Source organism: Oryctolagus cuniculus, chromosome 2 (genome assembly GCF_964237555.1).
Source record: "Oryctolagus cuniculus chromosome 2, mOryCun1.1, whole genome shotgun sequence".
Lineage (NCBI taxonomy): Eukaryota > Metazoa > Chordata > Mammalia > Lagomorpha > Leporidae > Oryctolagus > Oryctolagus cuniculus.
Window position 1 is genome coordinate 102844291 of NC_091433.1, and position 22360 is coordinate 102866650.

General features: G+C 51.4%; 1 protein-coding gene across 4 annotated transcripts in view; it reads right to left on the reverse strand.

Moving 5' to 3' along the window:
• NCK2 (NCK adaptor protein 2) overlaps window positions 1-12125 on the reverse strand; it is a 153859-nt gene extending 141734 nt beyond the window's left edge. Inside the window, exon 1 of one of the 4 annotated variants that reach the window (XM_051834899.2) lies at window positions 11835-12125. The gene's annotated coding sequence lies outside the window, so the exon portion shown is untranslated. Of the gene's footprint in view, window positions 1-1962; window positions 2063-11204; window positions 11477-11834 lie in introns of those variants that run through there. The other 3 variants (XM_051834906.2, XM_051834882.2, XM_070068700.1) reach the window with 3 other exon arrangements.
• Window positions 12126-22360: the final 10235 nt, after the last annotated feature.

Consider the following 22360-nt stretch of genomic DNA (forward strand, 5'->3'; position numbering starts at 1 on the left):
CCACATGGTCAAAACTGCCCTGGTGGAGAACTACCAACTTAACACACAAAAGTGAACGTGCGTGGAGCCTCAAGTCACAAGTAAGCTTTTAAAAACATTAACCTTGAAAAACCTATGTTTAGCTGCAAAAGCGAATTGTTCATACTTCCTAATCCAAATCTAACAGCAAGTAAGATCCAAAAACGCGTGTGAGACTGCATGTACTAACACGCCGTGCGATGGCCGTGTTTTTTCCGCCTCAGACAGGGAATTCTGACCGCCTGGAGACACTCACGAAAAACCCACCCACTTCTCGTGGAAGACAGGAGGCTGCGCTTACATTACATGCATGCACGGTAAGTTTCAAAAGCAGCACAGGAAATGCGACACACTCAATCCACGGGAGATTAATGGGGCGGCCTTTGGCTCTTCCCCGGGAAGCCTCACAATGAAGACTACAACGGTATCTGACACCCTTTGTTTTTTAGACACTAACATCATCGCTTCCTCCTCGTCACCACTGGGTCTTGTCTACTGAACCATGTAACACAGATCTAGCAAGGAAAACCATACACAAGGAACTGAAGCAAGACAGACGGCAGCGCTGGAGGAAAAGTGAGTTTTCTGCGTCCTGGGTAGGTCCTAGGAAGCCAGGAACTAAAAGCTGTAAAGGAAAATCCCTATGAGAGCAGGCAGCGAGGACAGAGGGAAGCAGACCCCAGGACGAACAGTCTGCATGCGGGAGACTGCGCCAAGTAAGCGTACGTGAGACGTCGCGGGTAGAACCAACAGCATGGAACTAAAGGATGGAAAGTAACGGGAAGAAAATCTGGTTCCGGTCTACAATGCCAGCTTCTGCTAAGTCTGTTTCTTTAAAAAAAAAAAAAAAAAGTCATATGCCAAAAATTCACTATGCACCTGTATCAAGTTTCCTGAAAGTGCCGCTAAAATGATCCCTTGATATTTCTCAGTCTTTTTAAAAATACGCGAGCAGCGTGTGGTTTTCTGTCAGTGTCCCCAGACTGGCTTCCGTCACCCACGCAGTCAGGGAAAAGCTATCCCCAGTTCAGACCGCACGCACACACACACGCAGGCACACACATGCACACGCAGGCACATACATGCACACGCACACACACTGTCAATGTCCCCAGACTGACTTCCGTCACCCACGGCAGTCAGGGAAAAAGCTATCACCAGTTCAGAACGCATGCACACACACACAGGCACGCATGCACACACACACACACAAGCACACACACACACACAGTCAGTGTCCCCAAGCTGACTTCCGTCACCCACGGCAGTCAGGGAAAAAGCTATCACCAGTTCAGACCGCACGCACACACACACAGGCACACACAGTGAAGACAGCGATACAAGCTTTGTAAAGTGGTGGTCCTTAAAAATGCAGGCAGCAGGCAGAAGAGAGAGACCACCACAGCACCAGGCTCATCAGTGACGTAATTAGCAGACCTGCTGATTGAGAGACACCCTCAAACACCCTGCCAAAACGCACATCCTGTTAAACTGAGGCACAGCCTTCAAGGAAAAGCCGACAGCGACAAGGTGGACTTGGACCCCCACGATGGCCACAGCACCTGCCTGAGGATTTCAGCAGGATCACAGACGCACAGGTACCCTCAGACACAGCTCTCTCTAGCTGCCCCTGCCTTCCCCGCCCCCTGTCATCTGTGAGAACTGTTAAGCCGGTTGAATAGCACATCTTTGCTGCTACTACTTTTGGAGTGTGCAACATCCAGGGCTGCCCATGTGAGAGGCCGCGCACAGCAAATCGAAACCTGCCCGAGACACAGCCCATCTGGAATCCTGAAACGCAGGAGCTTCTCCATCAAGACGGCTGACTCATGGTTGCAGCCAGGTCCCCTCCGCTCCAGGAGAGAGCTGCCAAACTTCTGAGGTCCCTGAGGTTCCCCCAACATGGGAACATACTAGGGATAAATGGGCACCCACAGAACTCACTTGCAAGGGTAGCCAGTGTCACAGCCCCCAGGGGAGCAGCTGTCTTCCAAGAATCCAGTCTAACACGTCTTCTGGCCACTTCTGAATTCTTCCAGCTCATCTAGGATGTCAAAACAGCACGAAGGACCAGGATTTGCTGGGTACCCCTCCAAGGTTCTCAGCAAGCACCCCCCTTCTGGTGAGTGATGGTGACTCTTTAAGGAAACGTAGCAGCAGGTGAAAACGGGCCCGCGAGAGGCAGCCCAGCTACGCAAAGGTGCAGGCTGACTGGAAGAACACAGAAACACTCCTGCTTCCCGGTCCCCACTGAGGCGGAGATGGGGCGTGGCCCTGGCACACTGCACGGGCCTACACTGCCAGCCTGCAGGCCAGGCTTCAGTTAACCTGTTCTTACAGGCTCAGCAGCCCTACTCTGAAAAAGCTGAACTCTGACATGCTCCCAAATCCGAAACGGACATCAACTCCACAAATGGAAAAATCCGCATGTGACCTCGCATGACCAGCTGCACTTGAAATGCCGACGCCCTGAAAGTATTGTTCAAGTTACCTTCAGGCTGTGTGACTTAGGGCACACTGCATAGGAAACATCTGTGAATTTCATGTTTAGGCTGGGGTCCCCTCTGTCTTGTTACGGAGAGGAAATATTCCCAGATCTGAAACCCTACACGCTTCGGGACCCAAGGACTTCTGACAATGGAGATTCAACCTGTACCACAACAGAAAGTCCTCTGCACACAGTGGGCCTGCGAGTCCCTCCAGCAGTGGTTCTCAAAGGGTGACGCCTGGCCCCACACAGGGCACCTGGGAACCATGAGCAAGGCAAATCTCCAGGCTCCTCCTGGACCCCTGCCAGGATGAGCCCTCCGAGGCCGGGTCGGGGTGATTTCTGGATGGGAGGGTCTGGCAGTCTGAAGACAACCCACTGAAGGGACACAACAGGAGCCCGCAGGGAAGAATGGCCACCGGTACCCAGGACGGCTCTCGATGACCACACACAGTTATCAACCACTCGTTTGTCCTCCCAAGACCCAGGGAGGCCTCCACCGCCTGGCTGGTGTGCGTTCCCCCAGAATGGACCTGCACCCAAGCTCTGCGCCCTATCAAGGATAATTCCATCAGTGTTTCTCAAACTCATACTGTAACAAAAGCCAATGGCTCTGCTATCCAGTATTTCCAGACACAGCTGCTGAAGGGACAGGGACCTAGGTTGGTGGATGCGACAGATACTCAAAAGCCAGGCAGCTGGAGAGGGAATCCAGATGTGCCCCTGCTAGCTGTGGAGCCCGAGGCCAGCTTAGCAGTAGTGCCTCCTCCCTTGCCACAACCGTCAAGACGAAGCAGGAAAGTACCACACTCAACTCTTGGGAGAGTCTGTGAGCTATCATCATATGCAAGTGCTCAGAACAGTAATTACAATGTCTGGGGTGTGTGTGTGTGTGTGTGTGTGTGTGTAAGCTAATGATCACTAAAAAGAAGTATGATTTTAGCTCTGTCCTTATGGGTGAACTACTTAGCATCAATCAGAAATATGTTCAACACTCATGCCCAAAACAGTTTTATTTCAATACACGGGTAACTTAACCTGCAGAACACATTTTGAATATATTTGTAGAACGTGTTTGTGAAAGGTATGTTGATTATATCTATTCACGTTTAGCTAAATCTGATTTGAGTACTCTAAAACTGAGTGTAAGAAATATGAGTTATTCCTTATATCTATATAAGTTATCCCTTTCCCCAGAAAGCACAATAATAATCACCGTCACTGTTACTCTAAATCACAGGTTGGGAACCTTTTCTCTGCATAGGGCCATTTAGATATTTATAACTTCATTCACGGGCCATACAAATACAAAATTATCAGTTTAAAAGCTAGCCTGCTCCAGCTCTTGTGACTGTCCAGTCCTGCCTGCAGTGGTTGCCTCGGCAGGGTCGGACCAAATGATTTCACGGAGTCTGGATATTCCCCACTGTGTCACTCACCTATCTCAACAATGAAAAATATAGGATGGGGGCTAGCGCTGTGGTGTAGCGGGTAAAGCCACCGCCTGCAGTGCCAGCATTCCATATGGGTGCCAGTTTGAGACCCGGCTGCTCTACTTCTGATCCATCTCTCTGCTATGGCCTAGGAAAGCAGTGGAAGATGGCCCAAGTGCTTGGGACCCTGCACCCATGTGGGAGACCCGGAAGAAGCTCCTGGCTCCTGGCTTCAGATCACTGCAGCTCTGGCCATTGTGGCCAACTGGGGAGTGAACCAATGATGGAAGACCTCTCTCTGCCTCTCCTCTATCTGTGTAACTCTGCCTTCCAAATAAATAAATCTTAAAAAAAAAATAGGATGAATGAAGCTTATCAAAAGTGTATAGAGCAGCACTGTCCAGTGTGGCAACCGCTAGCCACTTGGAGCTAATGTCCACTCAAAATCCAGCAACAGGGAATGGAGTCATGCTCCAAGTATCTACCACACTGAATTTCCAAGATTTCCTATAAATTATCTCATGAACCATGTTTTATATTCATTGCATGTAGCAACAAAAATATTTTTAAAATATTTTGAGGGGCCGTCAAGTCAGAGAAAATGTATTATGAAAAACTACACACAGATTTAAAAATTTTGGCATCAAAACAAACTTAGCTTTTAATTTTATTTGCCCATGAACTTTCTGAAGCACACATTTGCTGTGGAATATATATTACCACTCTTTTTATATTTTACCGTGGCTACAAGAACATTTAAAATACACTGGTGGCTTGCATTCTATTTCAATGGGACAGCCCTGCACCTGACAAACCATCACTTCCAGTGCACTGCAGGGAGACACTCCAAGTTCAAACACACACACCTACTGCTTTGTGCATGCAATCTCTCTTCCCTGCCATGAGGGAGATCCAGGCTTGTGCACAGTTCCATGCAAAGCTATACTGGTGTGGCCACGCCCCTGTCACAAGGGATACTGTACACCACCTCAATGGACAGGAGTCTCTAAAAACAAATTGATGGGGGCTGGCACTGTGGTGCAGCGGGTAAAGCCGCCACCTGCAGTGCCGGCATCCCATGTGGGCGCCAGTTCCAGTCCCGGCTGCTCCACTTCTGACCTACTCCCTGCTAATGGCCCAAGAAAGCAGCAGAAAGATGGCCCACATTCTTGGGCTCCTGCCACCCACATGGGAGAGACCCAGCTGACAATCCTGGCTCGGGGTTTCAGCCTAGCCGTGACAGCCACCTGAGGAGTGAACCAATGGATGGCAGATCTTTCTCTGTCTCTCTCTCTGACTCTGACTTCCAAACAAACAAATCTTCACATAAAATAAAAACTGATGATGCACTTGGGCATGGGAGCATGGGACATCTATAAAGGGCAACAAAGCACCACTCAGGGCAGATGTGGCCAGACCCGAAAGCCAGGGTGCGGCGGGCGGAACGGATTGGCAGCAGCGGTTAGAAAACTGACACCCAAGTGGAAGTGGAAGTGGAAGGAATCTTTGGGATGCAGGCTCAGGAGGCGGTGTAGACTGGACCTGGAGGTGAGGGAGAATTTAAGGATCACCAAGTGAGACAATGACAGGGGAAACAGCTGAGAGGCCACGAGGGTCGGGAGATGCAGTATGTGGAGACCTGCAAGAGCTTCAGGTGGAAGTGACTGGCAAGAAGTTGCTGCTTCATATAGGAATGAATACAGTCACAAACCAGCCAACCACTGAATGAACAAACAGATCTGCAGCTGTGAGGTGGGGGGGCGGAGGGGGGAGTCAGATAAGACACTGCGCCTGCAATCATCCTGAACCATGCAAAGTGGTCTTGGTGAGACACCTTCCTGCAGTCACACACAGCCCACAAGGGGCACTCACTCCCGTGGCAAGGGCAGCCACAAAGGGGCGGTTGCTGCGCCGTCACGGAGGCCCCATGGGGACAGCCTCCCTGGGGCACCGCCTTTTCTACTGTGCCCTTCATCCAGAATCCCCCGCCCCCATTTAGAACCTGAGCAAGCCTCCAATCAGCTTCCCCGCTCGAGCGCAATTCTGAGACTCACCCTGCTCAGCCTGCTCTGCAACCATCCCTAGCAGGGATCCTCAAACACACAGATACCAGATATCTATGTGATGCTGGGGCAACAGGACCCCCTCAAATGATCAGCCTCAGTTTAGAACAGAGTTCCACGCTGGATTCAGCCACATCCCACAAAACTCCTGCGGTGGGCCCTAACACAGAAGGGACTATATGGTAAGCTGTCCCTCGCAGTCTGTGGGGGACTGGTTCCAGTTCCTATGCAGATGCCAAATTCCACCGATGCCCTGGTCCCTTATATAAAAGGACAGCCTGTTCGCATATAAACTATAAACATCCTCCATGTGCTTTAAATCCTCTCTAGATTATTTATAATACCTAATAAAGCATAAATACCATGTAAAGAGTTGGTATGCTGTATTATTTATGGAATAAAAAGAAAAAAGTCTAGAAACAATTTAAAAAAAAATATTTTCAATCCACAGTTGGTTGAATCCTCAGATGCAGAGCCCACAAATACAAGGGCCAACTGTATCTGGAGCAAGGACATTTCAGGAGATATTTAAGGTTAAATGAAGGCATAAGGGTGAGGCCCTGATCCAATAAGACCGATGTCCTTAGAAGAAGAGGAAAAGGCACCACTGGCTTCTCCCACTGTGTGCACAGAAGACAGGCAAGAGAGCAGGCAGGAAGTGGGCCCTCATCAGACACCAACCTGGCTGGGACCCTGATCGTGGACTTGCAGCTTCCAGAACTGCCAGCCCCCAGTCTGTGGTACCCTTTACAGCAGCCTGAACAGACTGACACACACACACTGGACGGAAACACCCACTCACCCACCCACGGAGACATCCCAGGGAAACTGGCTCACAGCCAAGAGCCAGGACACAGGTGCACCGCAACTGCCCCTGCCCACCTCTCCCCCAACAGCACATCTTCAAAGAGCCAACACATGCTCCCAGCAGGATCTGCACACAGCCGTCACTTGGCCAAGGCACACACCCTAGCTCTGTGGCACCCTGCTCCATCCACTGCCACAAAGGAAATCAACCCTTGCTCCAGCAACCTTCTGGGGTGTCTCATCTGCCATCCACTTGGCAGTGTCATGGACTTGAGACAAAGTTCTGGAGTCGGTGGCCCTGGCCCTGAGCCCTAGTCTCCTGACCCAGAAATGCAGGCCAGAGCCAAGTGTGCCATGTTGATTTAAACGTTAAATGTGCTGCTTCTGCCACGCAACTTCAAGCATCACACACACTGGTGCACGTGAAGAGGACTCTGCAGGTGATAAATTATCATCCGGGAGTTTGTATTTGTTATTCTTATCTCCTTCTGGCATTTTAGGTCTTTGTTAACAACTGGCCAGGAGAAGCATCTCACTCTACAGAATTATCCCAAAAATACAGGTTGAGTCTCCTTTACCTGAAATGTGTGGGACCAGAAGTGCTTCAGATTTTTTTTTTAATACAGGCATATGCTTAATGAGATATCTTGGGGTTGGGACCCAAGGCTAAACGCAAAATCCAATTATGTTCCATATACGCCTTGGACACACAGCCTGAAGGTGATTCTACACAATATTGTTAGTGCACCTGCCTTTTGACTATAACCTGTCACAGGAGGTCAGGTGTGGAATTTTCCACTCGTGGTGTCATCTTGGGGCTCAAAGTTTCAGATTTGGGAGCATTTCAGAATTTCAGATTAGGAGCACTCAAACGGTAGTTAAGTTCTGAGCATACCTGAAGCTGCTTTTCTGAAAAATTTCACAAATACAAATGGGACAGAAGTGGGCTGACACTAAACAACGTAGCAAACAAGGGTAACCAAGGCTCTGCCTAGCCTTTCCAATTCCGGGTGACATGGATAGAAAAGGAAAGCATTTGGCCAGCCCACCAGCTGGTTATACAGTTGGGTTTGTTTTAGGTTCTGTTTGTTGTTCTTGCTTGAAGCTTGGCTTCAAAACTATAAACAATTCATCTGACGGAGAATTTACCAAAAGAGGCCAACAGACCGGAGTCTCCCATTTTCTGGACACACTGGGGACAAAGCCATGCACAGGTGACAGAGGTTCTAAGCAGAAGTCCAAGGATTCTAGAAGTCTCTTAGGACTGAAATCTGCGTGGGAACCTGGAGCCCCACCACCACAGGCTCAGAACACAACTGGCATGGATCAGTGAGTGTCTGCTGCACATTCAGGATGCAGAAGGGATTGTACTAAGTGCCAGCACAAGGAGGAACATCACCAACATCGAATCAGAGACAGAAGGCAAGCGCTGTGAGTGGAGGAGGTTCCAAGGAGGAGTCTCCACCTCGCAGGAGGGGAGCCCGTCAGGTGTGGGGAAGGAAAGGCACGGAAAACAGTCCCCGGGGGTTGGTGTGACCTGGAGACTCCAGCCAGGAGGACAGGGAGCTTTAATCCAATGCCACCATCCTGGCACCACCGGGACACTGCCACGTCCACCAGAAAGCACCTCTGTGTTTCTATGGCTTCAGGGCCTGGTTCTTGAGGCTGGAACCCACGTGCCGGGATGCGTGTGCGTGCGTTCACGTTGTAGGCAGAGGTGTAACTTGCTACTGCCGCTCTGCCCTTCAGAAGTAAACGTGTGGAAGAAAGTCTGAATTCGTAAACTGCTGATAAAACAGCCTGAAGAAGCGAGACGTTATTTTTACTTTAGCTGCACTCTGTGGGTAACCCCGTTCCAAGGCGGTCTTGACCCCCTTCTCATTGCCTTCACTCAGACTTTTAACAACACACATGATGGCATTTTTTAGCTAAGGCCTTTTGAAAAATGCACCGCGAATGTTTCCATCACTCATTTTAGGAAAGAGAAACAATCTGCAATCCCCATGCACAGTCCCTTTGGAGAGGAAGGATGAGAAAACAAATTTCCTGCGCCTCTGGGGGCAGTTGTGGGGAGTTTCCAGTGGGCTGGTTAAACCAGTCAGCCTCCTAATTTTCCCAGACATGGCTCACCACACTCCCCTGCAGCTCGGGCAAGCAATTTCGAGCTTGTCCGTCAGCAAGCCTCGGCTGTCATGCTGGAGAACCATAACCGTGAGCCCTCCTTTCCCCAGGACATACCGCAAGCCAAGTCTGAGCGGTGAGAAGCTTGGGTGTCCCATGCAGCGACACAGCCTGGTCTTCCCCAGAGCAACCGAAGTCAATGCAAGCAACAAAAGGCCCTCAGGTCATTCTGTGCAATCACGCAGGCTTGGGGTATTGGAAAAGGTTACTCGGTCCCTGCATGTGCAAGGAAGATCTCCTGTGTGTTTGCTATGGATGATAGTACATTTCTCAAGTGCTGTGTACATTAAGATCCGCTGTTGGCTGGAAAAGCACGATTACACCCAATGTAAATGGCAGAGGTTGAGAACATGACAAGGGTCCAACAGCCTGCAATGAAGGTTTAAGTCCCCAGCATGTTACTCAAAGCCTGAAAACTGACCAAGCTACTGGAAATGCACCTTCCACCCATGCCTCTATTTACAAAGGGTCAGTTTCTCTCAACTGGGCCAAGAAGATTACAATGCAGCCAATTTTGCCAAGTCAGTTTCACCCGCCTGTCAGGACCGCTGGCAGTGTTTACACAGCAGCTGAGACTCCCTGAACCCAGAGGAGCAAACCCAGCACTGCCTAAAGCTGCCATCTCACCCTCCGGTGGCCACCACAAGGCCACCAAGACCCTGCCACTCTCCTCGTGTCAAGGAGAGAGCTACTCAGGCAGGACCTGCCCCTGTGGTCACTTCTTCTCAAGCGGGGAGACCGCCCCTCCTCAGGAAAGCCCTCCTGCGAACATCCATGCACCTGCACCCCCCCTCCTGGACCTCGGCCCCGGTGCTCTCTGCCTGCCACTCTTCACATAAACCACACACACGCTGGGAGCCTTTATCTGGGCACAGGTGGTGAGTGCACTAAGGGCGTGTTCTGAGGCACAGCTCAGATCTGGTTTGATAAGTTAAGGCAGCCCGGGTTAATTTCATTTTCCGCCACTTTCAAGACTTGGGGGAAAAAAATAACTCTGTAGGTAACTTAATCAAAAACAGCAGCAGGAAACACAGCCCCCGATTGGTTCTCACGGCTACACAAAAACCCTTCCCGAACTGCCAGGACTGGGGCGGGCCAGGAAGGGACTCCCTACCTGTGGGTCCCCAGAAAGCCACGCCCACCAGCCCCTCCCCCTGGGTTCGGTCTCTCCCTGGGTCAGTGCAAGGAGCAGGCCTGGGTAATGGTGTAGGCCCTTCCGGACGCGACTGGGGCCCACTCACCCCATGATGCCCATGCAAACTTGGCACAAAGCCTCAAACCTGTTGGCCAAATAAGGGAGGCACTGCCACCCCCGCCCCTGCTTTGTCCTGAGGAGGCTGACTTAGCCAGGTGCCTGCTGGCCACCAGCCAGTGACCCCCCAGCCTCCGCCCACAGCCGGTCCCAGGCGATCGGCATTGTCCACAAAGTACAGCGTTATCCCACACAATGCGAAGCCCACACGGCGCCCACGCGGCAGCCGTCGTGGATGCTTTCAGAGTCACACAGGACGTTTTTCCAGGACCCCCTGGCGGTTCCATCGCCCGGAACGCAGAGCGACCGGGAGAAACTTTGGTACAAGTGGCTGGCTCCAAGGGTGCCCTGAAAATCCGCGGCAGGGCGCAGACCCTGAAACCCGCACAAAAGCGCCCAGCGCCGGGCCGTCGACCCTCCCTTACGCGACGTGACAGCAGCTTTGTGTGGGATCAGAAATAGTTGCAATCAACACACAGTTAAGTTCTCCGGGTGCATCGTGACCCCCCGCGTCCCTGCGACCCGGAGATTCCTCCCCCGGCGACCGCGGCCGCCGCTCGGTCCCACGCCGACCCCGGCCCCGGCCCCGTGCCTGCCGCCGTCCGTCCCGCAGGCCGGGCACTCCCTGCGCACCGGAGGTGTCCAGTCCCCGGGCCCCGCCGCCCGGCCCCTGCCCAGCTCCTCGCCCGCGCGCCCTTGGAGGGCGCCCCTGCCCCCAAGCCGGCCTCTGGGGGTAGGGTGGGGGGCCCGGAAGGCGGGCAGGAAGGTGCGGAGCCTGGAGGTGCCGAGCAGTCCACAGCCGGTGGGGAGGGCGCCCAGGCCGCAGCGGGGGCGAGGGCACCGGCGGAGCGCGGAGGGGCCCCACTCCCCCAGCCCCTCCCTGGGCGCGTCCCGGCCCGCGGGCCCCGCCGCGCTTCCAACTCCGCCGAATGGGCCCCCAAGTTTGCGGCGCACACACTTACCTCGCCACGGGCCGCCCACCGAGGCCGGAGGGCAGCGGCGCGGGTCCCGGGGCGGCGGCGGCCGCGCTGCGCCCGCCCAAGCGCCGCTCTTTGTCTGCGCCGCTCCCGCGTCTTGCCGCCGGGCGGACCCCGCCGGCCTGGGCGCCGCGAGCCTCCCCGCCGCTCGCCGCCCGTTCGGCCGCGCGGCTCCGGCCTGAAGCTCCCGGAGGCGGCGGCGGAGGCGGCGGCGGCGGCGACCCTCCCCCGGCGCGCAACGCCCGCCTCCTCCGCTCTCTTCCTCGTCCGCCCGCGCTCCTCCCCGGCCGCGCCGTGACGCCGCCCAGGGGCCGGCCCAGGCCCCGCGCGCGCACGGGGCGGGGGCCCGACACCCACCTGGGGGCGCCCCCGGGCTCCGCCGAGCTCCGCGGCCCGGCCCCGGAACGCGCCCGGCTTAGCCCGGGGCTGGAGAACGCTGCGCTGCGGGGCGCCGCGGGGCCCTGCGGGGCGCCGAGCGCTAGGCTAGGTCCCCGCGCCCGCACTTGCGGGGGCGGGGTGGGGACGACCGTAAAAATGCAGGCATTAACTTCCAGCCCCGGAGGCCGGCCGGGTGGGCTTCGCGTGCTCTTTTTGTTGTTTGTTTAATTCTCTTACCGCCACGCGCGAGTTGGAGAGGAGACCGCGCCCCCCCCTCCCGGAAGCATTCCCACGGCGCGCTCAGCGCAGCAGGCCTGTGGTCCATCAGAAAAGTGACTTCCAGCAAAATGTCACTTCCTCCCTGTGATTGCTTGCGGGCATTTTTATTTTTATTTGGCTTGCGTCTATTTACTTTCCCAACCAGACACGTTTTTAGTCCATTCGTCCCTGGCGGAGGCGCTTCCTAAGGGGAGGAGCGGAACTCCGACCTCTGATGCCTCCCAGGCACGCAAGCCCGCTCCAGCCGCCGGGAGTCGGGTTGCACAGCCCCGGGAGCAGAGCCCAATCAGGAGCCGCCTGCCCCTGGGCCCCTGCGGGTACCGTGAGGGGTGGGCCCGACCGGCTCACCCAGCCTCACCCCGCCTGGAGTTGTGTGGCCCAGTAAACAAACTTGGAAGCTGGAAACCCGAGAGCAGAGGCAGAGACCGGAGAGCTCCCCTTCCGGATGCGTCCAGATGTCTTTTCTCCAAACTCCTTCTCCCCGTGGTTTCCCAGAGGAAACCCTAATGTTCCAAGGATTCCAAAGCCCTGGTGGGATCGCCTGCATCCGTGTCAGTGAGATGCTTTCTTTGGCTCCTGGCTTCTGATCTTCAGGAAAACAGTAATGTTTCACCCAAGGAGGCAAGGCAACATTCTTTGATTGACTCCCTCCCCCAAAGCACCCAAGAATGGGTAAGTAGAGTCCCCGGAGCTCCGTCATCAGTGGCCTGCTGGACTGTGGACTTCTGACCTGTGTAACCTCACACAGGGATTTCTTGACTTTTCTCAAGTCTGTGAAATGGGGAGATAATATCTACCTACCTCCAACAGTACCAGGGACACGCCTTGGCGACAGGTCACCCTTGAATAGCTCAGTATGTGGAAGGAGGTACACTACCTTGAGCAGAGATCAAGTTCAAGATCTGGGACTCAGGACAGCCTCCTGTTTGACTCTGGGAAAGAAGCTACCAAAGCTCATCCTTTAGTGCAAGTCTCATCTTAGGAGTGAGGAAAGCAGAATTTTAGTCCATAGTCGGCCCAAATTTCAATGGGCTTACTCCAAATACGTAGAGCAATATTGACCCTTGTTTGCTTTGTAAAATCTCAGTCATGGTTCTCCTCTTCCTCCTCTGATTCTTTGAAAAACTCACTGATGCCACTCTCTAAACCTTAATCCTACAGGGTCTGCTGAAGCACGTGGCATTTCTACCTCCTGAAACTCCATCATCTTTCCATTGATCTTAGATGATTGATTTTGGTCCTATTGCCTTCTGGCCCGCCCATATTTTCTCCTTATAGGAGGTCTGTTGTCTTCCTTCCTCGATTCCCAAAGCAATCAAGGTTTTAGTCTGATGTGTCCTTTTTTTTTTTTAGTTAACCACCCGCCTGAACTTTAAGAAGAAATTATTTAGTTTTTGTTTGAAAGGCAGAGGGACAGAGAGATAGCCTCCATCTGCTGGTCCACTCCCCGGATGCTTGCAACAGCCAGGGCTGGGCTAGGAACTGGGATCCTATCCAGGCCTCCCACGTGGGTGGCAGCAACCCAAACACCAGAGCCATCATCTGTAGCTTCCCAGGGTCCACATTAGCACTAAGCTGGAATCAAATTAGAGGAACTGGGACTCAAACCAGGTGCTCCCACATAGGATGTGGACGTCCCAAGCAGCGTCTGCACCGCTGATCCCAACACCAGCCCTTTGGACTTTCCCTGCAGCCTTTGTGAGCCGCTTTGCCTGCACTTCCTGTGGGCAGTGTCATTTCTTCCAGGTCACCACCATCAGAGTAAGTTCATTTCCTTTCCAAACCAGCTTCTCCCACAGCCTCAGGCGTGGCCCAGAGTTCCCCGAGCGAGCGCCTCTGCTCCCTGGAGAACCTCACTATCACCTTGACTTCTTCCTTCCCACTCCCAAACTCTCCCCAGGGGAAGGGAGATGACCCTGGGGTCCCTTTCAACCTACCCCAGTGATCCCAAGTCCTGACAGTTCTTATTCATGTCTGCCTTCCGACTGTCTCCCAATTCTGGATGCCAGTGTCGCCCTAACTGTCGGGAACACTCCTGCTCTTTCCCCTTTCCCTTGATGGAGAACTTCCTATGGCTGCCCATCACTCTGCCCAGTCCCCCTCAAAAGTCCTCTGATGGCAGAAGAGTTGAACATGTGTTCCAAGGGAGCCTGGAGAATTTAGACCTTGGAGGTCTGCTGTAGTTTTCTTGGCCTGCCTCAATTAATTACCTCTACCCAGGTCATTAAAAAGAGTTTATGTTTCCAGATTTCTAACCAGGGCGCTGGCCTCTCTCCGAAGGCTAGAGGGGCAGATCCTTCCTCCTCTTTCAGCGTCTACTGGCTCCAGGCATTCCTTGGTTTGTGGCTGCATTGCCGTGGTCTCTGCCTCTGTCTTCACACCCCTGGACCCTGTGTTTCCTCTCTTCTCTCTCTTGATGAAGATACCTCTTGTGGAATTCACAGCCCACCCCTAATCCAGGGGGACCTCCCGTCAGTATCCTTGACTTCTCACAGCTGCAGAGACCTTTGGCCAGATCAGGTCACAGTCACAGGTTCTGGGGGACTAGCTCACCCCAGGACCCAACATAAGGAGACATTTCTTTGAAACCTGGATTTTTTTCTAAAAATGTGTATAGGTCTCTGCATTCTAATCCCTTAGTGTGTCCCTATCTGTTTTACTATAAAAATATCCTCAATAAGTAAGTACTAAAAGCACAAAAAGTATACTCCTTCCGCCTAAAATTGCTCTGGCATTAACCCTATGATTTATCTCCCGAAGGCTTCTCTGCTCTGGTCCTGCCATGGCCATTTGCTCTGTCGCCCTGCTGTCGCCACCATGCTTCACTGAGTCATACTTAGTTCTGCCTCCTGGCCTTTCCTCCTTACTCAGAGCTCTGTGCAGGCCCCTGTCTTCCCCCCTTGGGCTCACGGGAAGCACAAGCTAAGGCGGACGCAGCTGCTGTCCTTGGCAGACCTCAGCATCTCAAAGCCAACCCAGAAACCTGTGACTGGGGTCACTTAAGCGCTCTGATCCTCAGATGCTACAGTATTCCCTTGGTGTCTCTAGGGGACTGGTTCCTGGGGACGTTGGGTACCAAACTCTAAGGACACTCAGTATTTGCATATAAACAAAGCACATCCCCCATATGTTTTAAAGCATCTAGAGATGACTTGCAATATCCATACAATGTAATGGTGTGTACATAGTTGTCATACTGGGTTACGTAGGGAATAGTGACAAGAAGAAATCTGTATATTTTCAGGATAGATACAAATATTTGCTTTCTATGATTGGTTGAGTGAGTGGGTATAGCACCTGTGGATAAGAAGGGCCAACTCTCCTGCAAAGAATGACCAGGATCAGAGCCAGCGCTGTGGTGTAGCAGGAAAAGCCACCGCCTGCAATGCCGGCATCCCATATGGGCTCCAGTTCGAGCCCTGGCTGCTCCTCTTCCTATCCAGCTCTCTGCTATGGCTATAGCCTGGGAAAGCAGTAGAAGATGGCCCAAGTCCCACCCACATGGGAGTCCCGGAAGAAGCTACTGGCTCCTGGCCTCCGATCAGCGTAGCTTCAGCAACTGCGGCCAACTGGGGAGTGAACCAGTGGATGGAAGACCTCTCTCTCTGCCTCTCTTCTCTGTGTAACTGGCTTTCAAGTAAATAAAGGAATCTTTAAAAAAAAAAATGACCTACATCAAATGAGATCATGTAAATATGTCTCAGCTGTGTGCTTGGCACGTGCTCAACACTCGTGTGGGTTTTTCTGTGACCTCCCATCTTAACCGGTGATTCAGCTAAGTGTATCTAATGTGTTTCTATTGGAAAGGCCTTATAGCAGTCAATCGGGATTCGTTAATTTGGTGCACGCACTAATGAAGGCCTGGAAGTGAGCAGAGCAGGTGTAAATAATCCAGACTAGAGGGAAGCAAATTAGTACGAAAATAATTTGGGAGAAGTTGAGAGGAAAGGCGGAAAAGGAAGGGTAAACCCAGTGCAAAGGTAACTATAATGTGACGCTTCACAGGCCAAAGTAGCAAAGAAAACACGTTCTGAGCATCCGAGGAAGTACTGGCGTTAGACAGTAACCTTGAGAGATGACACAGTGGGAGGCTGCCCTATGCCAACCCCTTCGTTCATTTAGGGAAGCCCCTACCTAAACCGTGGGGGAAGGCAGGGTGGGGTTTCCTGGGACTGGCCAATAGAACCCTCCCACTCCAGACTCAGCGACTGCACAGGGTGCAAAAGAGGGGGTGGGGACAAGGTTACACCTGCTGTTCCTGAAGGGGGTCCCAGCAAGTGACTGCAGCACTAGGTTCTCCCTTCTACTTCTTGCAGGGTGCTGAATAGCCTTCTAGAAATTCTCCTGTTCTGCTTAAGGTAGCCAGAGGCACTTCCTTGTCTTGCAACCAAATCTCTGGAATGACACCAACGCTGAGATTTTTGAAAGCAGGAGATAGGCAGAGAGGAAATTCCTAGTGAATGAAGCTTGCAACTCAGAGGGTGGAGGAGGGGAAACGGGGAATAGGCAAGGTTCATTTGCATACATGGAGCAGAGGATGCTGGGAAAGGACCCTGAGCCTGAGCCGATGAGGCAGTTACATGTGGCCATCATCTGGCTCAGCTCAGGGTCAGGATAGCTCTCGTGGTGCGTGTGCCTAAGAATGCAATAGGAATATAGGAAGAGCAAACATAAGTTTGTGTTATCTAAAGAGGTAACAACCCAGATAGGATGGAGATAGGATAGGAACCCAGAACAGCTGGGGACATGGTGGAGGAGAAATTCGGGGGGGGGTGGGGAATCCTAAAGAAATTTACAGTTGATTGAATGTGGAGGGACCAATGAGATTAGGAACCAAGCCTCCAACAGAACCTGAGAGTTTGGGTATCTAAAAAGTTAGGGTGCTGATTTCAGAGAGAGAAAACATCTGAGTGTGGGAGCACACGCCCGGAGGGCAGGCTCTGAGTCCAGTTCCCTGTACCACTCGACAGTCAATTCCCTCTGCCCAGAGCCTTCACAAATGTTTCCTAATGGATGGAATGTCCACACCATGAGAGTTTGTCCAAGGGAAGGGAGGACCTCGAGCTCCGTGGGGAGACTTTGTGGACTCACTGCAAGGATTTTGGTATTTCATCTTACCTGCACTAGCACAGGGGGAAGGGACAGTCTGATGAGTCTTAAGATCCTGCTGGATTTCTCACCCAGACTACAAAGGACTCCCTCCTTACCTCTTCCTACTCAAGAGAGGCAGGCTAGAAACCCAGGAAACTTCCCTCTCCAGGACTGACATTTTTTTTTTTTTTTAAATCACAATTACAGAGGTGGGCAGCAGTTACGTTGCTACTTGGGAAGCCTGCAGCCCGTGTCAGAGTGCGTGATGCCAGCCCTGTTTCCTCTGTTTCCCATACAGCATTCTGCTAACACACTGCAGGTGATGGCTGGTTCAAGGTCTTGGTTTCTGGCCACGCAGGGAAGGAAGCCTGGAGTAAGTTTTGGGCTCCTGGCTTTGGCCTGGTCCAGCCTTGACTGTTGGATGCGTTTTGGGGATGGGGGGGAGTGAACCAATGGATAGATGCTCCCTCGCTCGCTCTCTCTCTTTCTCCGCCTTTCAGATAAAATGAAAATAAAATAAATAAATCACAATGACAAAGAATTAATATTCATATATAACCCCCCAATTGTATTGGTCATCCCATTTTCCTACTTCTAGCTCTGACTTATGATCAAGATTTCAGGAAACAATCATGCACTAATTGTTTAAATAAAAGAAAAAAGGATGAAGTAACCCTATGACGTTGAGTGAAATTTCATGTTAAAAAGGAAAAGGGAATGGGAGCGAACTTAAACACTAACAGTCTGTCAAAGCACATTTATGGTGGTGGGAGACACAGCATGTCATAGCTTTAGAACTTGGAGGCTGCTGGCTCTGAAAAATAAAAATGGCCCAACTTTAAATTGTTTCTGATTGTGAGCAGCAAGGCAGAATGAATTTCAGAGAGGCACCATCTTAACAGAGCTCAATAACTTTAGGAAAGCTAAGAGGATTTTATTCAAATTTCCAGTTTGAAATCTGCCTGTAGGTGAACATCACATGTGAGACGTCTCTGTTCGCTACAATAAACCGTCAATTAATCAGAAGTCCTCAGGAAGGAGCTGTTCTGCTGAATCAAATTTCCATGTTGCTTAGGGATTAACCAGAAAGCCCCTTCAGCTGGAACATAAATTAAAATTTTTCAAAAATAAATTTTGCAGGCTGATATGGCACCTTGGAAAGCCTGGTACAGAGAGTAAAATGGGTCCTTTTTGATGTTGGGTGCCTTTATAATGCCTCTGCTGTCGCTATGAATGCATCCTGATTCTACAGTGCTAACTAGGTGGCAGGTTGGGCAGGATCTGCACTAGGTCCCAGCCACATGCTAAGACTGTTTTTAAAGAGCTAATAAAATTCACTTGTTTTCTCGCATTTTTTGATTTTTTTCCCTCAAAAGTCAAGTGCTGAGGAGGGAGATTTCCATAGATGACGGACGGCTCCTGTTTCTCAGTATCTAGTTAGTCAACGCTTATATGCATATATATATTTTTAAGATTTATTTATTTATTTGAAAGTCAGAGTTAGAGAAGGAGAGAGAGAGAGGTCTTCCATCCGCTGCTTCACTCCCCAATTGGCCGCAATGGCTGGAGCTGTGCTGATCCAAAGTCAGGAGTCAGGAGCTTCTTCTGGGTCTCCCACGCAGGTGCAGGGACCCAAGGACTTGGGCCACCCTCTACTATTTCCCAGGCTATAGCAGAGAGCTGGATCAGAAGTGGAACAGCCGGGACTCAAACTGGTGCCCATATGGGATGGATGCCAGCACTGCAGGCGGCTCCTTTACCTGCTATTCCACAGTGCAGCCCCTATTTATAAATATAATTTTAATGCACTTGTTTAGCTATGTTATTCAAGTTGAGCACCCTAATATGAAAAGCCAAAGTCCAAAATTTGACCGCTGACATGACATCACAGTGGAAAATCTCACACCTGACTTCATGTGACAGGTCACAGCCAAAACCCAGGCATACTAAATACATTGTGTAAAGTTACCTTCAGCTTATACATATCAGATGTATATGAAAGCTAATGAATTTCATATTTAAACTTGGGTCCCATCCCCAAGACATCTCATTATGCATATGCAAATGTTCCCAAATCTGAAATATTTCTGGCCCCAAGCATTTCAACCTGTGTTGTAAGTGATTGCTTTAACTGTCGAGTTGTTAATAGCTGTCATTCATTGTGTCCTACTTGCCAAGTCTATTGTCTAATCCTCACAACCCAGGGAGGCAGGCATTCCCATTTTATTTATAAGAAAACTGAGGCTTAAAGGCTTTAAAACTTGCCCAAGCTCCCCAAATGAACAAGCGGTTTTTTTCATGATCTCTACAAACATGTAATATTGCTTTTAGGGTGCCTGAGAAATACAATCAAGATGGTATAAAGAGCACTTGTTGTTTTTGTTTTTTTTTTGTTTTTTTTTTTTTTTTTTTTTTTTGATAGGCAGAGTGGACAGTGTGAGAGAGAGACAGAGAGAAAGGTCTTCCTTTGCCGTTGGTTCACCCTCCAATGGCCGCTACAGCTGGTGCATCGCGCTGATCCGATGGCAGGAGCCAGGTGCTTCTCCTGGTCTCCCATGGGGTGCAGGGCCCAAGTACTTGGGCCATCCTCCACTGCACTCCCTGGCCACAGCAGAGAGCTGGCCTGGAAGAGGGGCAACCGGGACAGAATCTAGCGCCCCGACCAGGGCTAGAACCCAGTGTGCCGGCGCCGCAAGGCAGAGGATTAGCCTAGTGAGCCGCGGCGCCGGCCAAGAGCACTTGTTTTAATCTCCTATTACATCATTTGCATGCTGAATTCCTAACAGAGTTAATGGTTCTCCCCCTTATTTCACCCCACTTTGGTTAGGCACTTCTGTTGTCTGCACCGCACCATGGGATAAGGCGTAGGGAGATTCAGATGTGACTGCTGAACTCAGCCCAAGCAGACCCGTACCATTCACTGTGGTGGACGCTCACAGCCAGATGGGATGGGCTCCCGTTGTGGGTGTGGTTAACAAGTCACCACAGTCAGAGGCTTAAACAACCCAGAGGCTGGCCCCTACAGTTCTGCAAGTCAGAAATCCGACACAGGTCTCTCTGGGCTAAAAGCAAAGTGATGGCAGAGCTGTGGTATTTCTTGGAGGCTCTAGAGGATTTGTCTTTTCCAGCTTTCAGAACCCGCCAGCTCTCCTCGGCTGGTGGTCCCTCCTCCAGTCTTCAAAGCCAGCAGAGATGCGTATTTCCGATCCTTCTTCTCCCTCCAGCCAGGAACAGTTTCTGTTTTCTGTTGCTATAGCAAAAATACTGAGCCCGGGTGCTTATAAAGAGAAGAGGCTTATTTAGTTCACAGTTCCTGTGGCTAAAAGTCCAAACAGCATGGAGCCAGCTCTGGGGAGGGCCCCTGGCTGCCTCACCTCATGGTGGGAACAGGTGGAAGAAGGAGCGATCAATGCAAGCCTCCCACCAAGCCCCACCTCTTAGAGGTCCCGCCACCCCTTAAGGGCACCGCACTGGGGGCCAAGCTCCCAACACACACCCTTTGAGATACACACTCAAGCTGTACCCAAACACACTTTCCAACTGTAAGTGAAGGGAGTAGGGGCTTTGTGGAGGGAATGGGGCAGAGCAGGCGGCACCTGCTGGGCCGAGAGGGAAGGCGGATATTCAGAACTTAGGAAGACAGGAGAATGAGGAGTGCGCCGCGTGCATGGAGATGATGACGCTTTGCTGGGTGTGGCTTCCTGGAGCCTCTTGCCCTAAGCAAACGTGGGTTAGAGGAAGTGCTTGCCCACCTCCATTCCTGGGTTGCACACCTTGCCTAAGAGCCCCACAGAGGCGTTCAGGGAAGCTCACTGTTGCTTGACAAGGAGGGGATGCAATTAAGAAGATATTTTGGTCCAAAAACAAAATTACAGGAAATACAGAGGTTAGAGAGCAAGTCCAACTGCACTGGGATTGCAATCAGCAGAAACCATGACGTAGAGACTACAAAGCACAGGAGACCTGGCTTCTCCCACAACGACTGCTTAGAAAAGTAGAGATGGACATTGAGCCCAGTGTGGTAAAAGGCTTGAATACATGAAAACATAAAAAGTAGGCAGAGTAAGCCAGAGAGGCGTGCATCTGGCACAGCAGTTAAGCTGTCCCCTGGGATGCCCGCATCTTACGTCACAGTGACCAGTTCTGGCTCCTCCTCCGATCCACCTTCCTGATATTGTGCAACTGCGGAGGCAGCAGTTGATGGTTAAAGTACGTGGATCCCTGCCACTCACGTGGGAGACCCAGATGGAGTTCCAGGCTCCTGGCTTCAGCTGTTCAGCCTGGCCCGACTCTGGCTGTTGTGGGTATTTGGGGAATGAACCAACTGATGGAACAATGATCTCTCTCTCTAATAAAAATGGAAAATCAATCAATATTTTTAAAAGAGAAGTGAATCATAGTAATTACAGACCCATGCTCACACGCCAAAACAGGAAGGAGAGAGTGCTAGAGAGGGGCAGATGGCATCTCAGAGGGGGCTTTTGAGATGCCAAGCAAGGTATTTTTTTTAAAGATTTATTTATTTATTTGAAAGGCTGAGTTACAGAGAGGCAGAGAGAGAGAGGGAGAGAAAGAAGAGAGTCTTTCATCTGCTAGTTCACTCCCTAAATGGCCACAATGGCTGGAGCTGTACCGATCTGAAGCCAGGAGCCAGGAGCTTCTTCTGGATCTCCCATGTGGGTGCAGAGGCCCAAGCATTTGGGTCACCTTCCACTGCTTTCCTAGGCCATAGCCGGGCACCCAGGCTAGATCAGAAATGGAGCAACCAGGATTCGAACCTGTGCCCACATGAGACGCCAGCACTACAGGCGGTGGCTTTACCCACTACGCCATAGCACGAGCCACAAGGTCTGTGGTTTTGAGAGCGTTTACATTACAGTAGCCCATTGGACCTTGCACTTTTACTTTATGTGGTTTTCTGTGGGTGTGCTATATTTAATGTGCTATATTTATCCATAAAAAGATTAAGTCTTCTCTGTTTTGGTAAGTTTAGTCAGGCAGTGGAATGCAGGCAGGAGGGGGACACATGGAAGCTGTGTTGGCCATAATGTGGATGTTGGATGTGACCCGTGAACCCTGCCCATGGAGCTCACGATGGAAATTTACCAAAAGCAGGCTGTGTGTCCCCAGGACCAGGTATTCCTTAGTAGGACAAAGTTTCTGACTACATACATATTGGAACCCAACAGGAAGACACAGCAAAAGAGCCTGCCGTAACCCCAGCTTGGATCCTTGCTTTGACAGCTGAGTCTAACTCACTCTCCACTTGCCCATCAGCAACTTCCTCAGAGGTCCTGACCTGGGGGCCCCCACCAAGGAGAACCCAAGACAAAGGACAAGCACTCACCTGCCGAGAGAAGAAGAATGAGAAGTCAGCAGCATTGGCTGGTGCA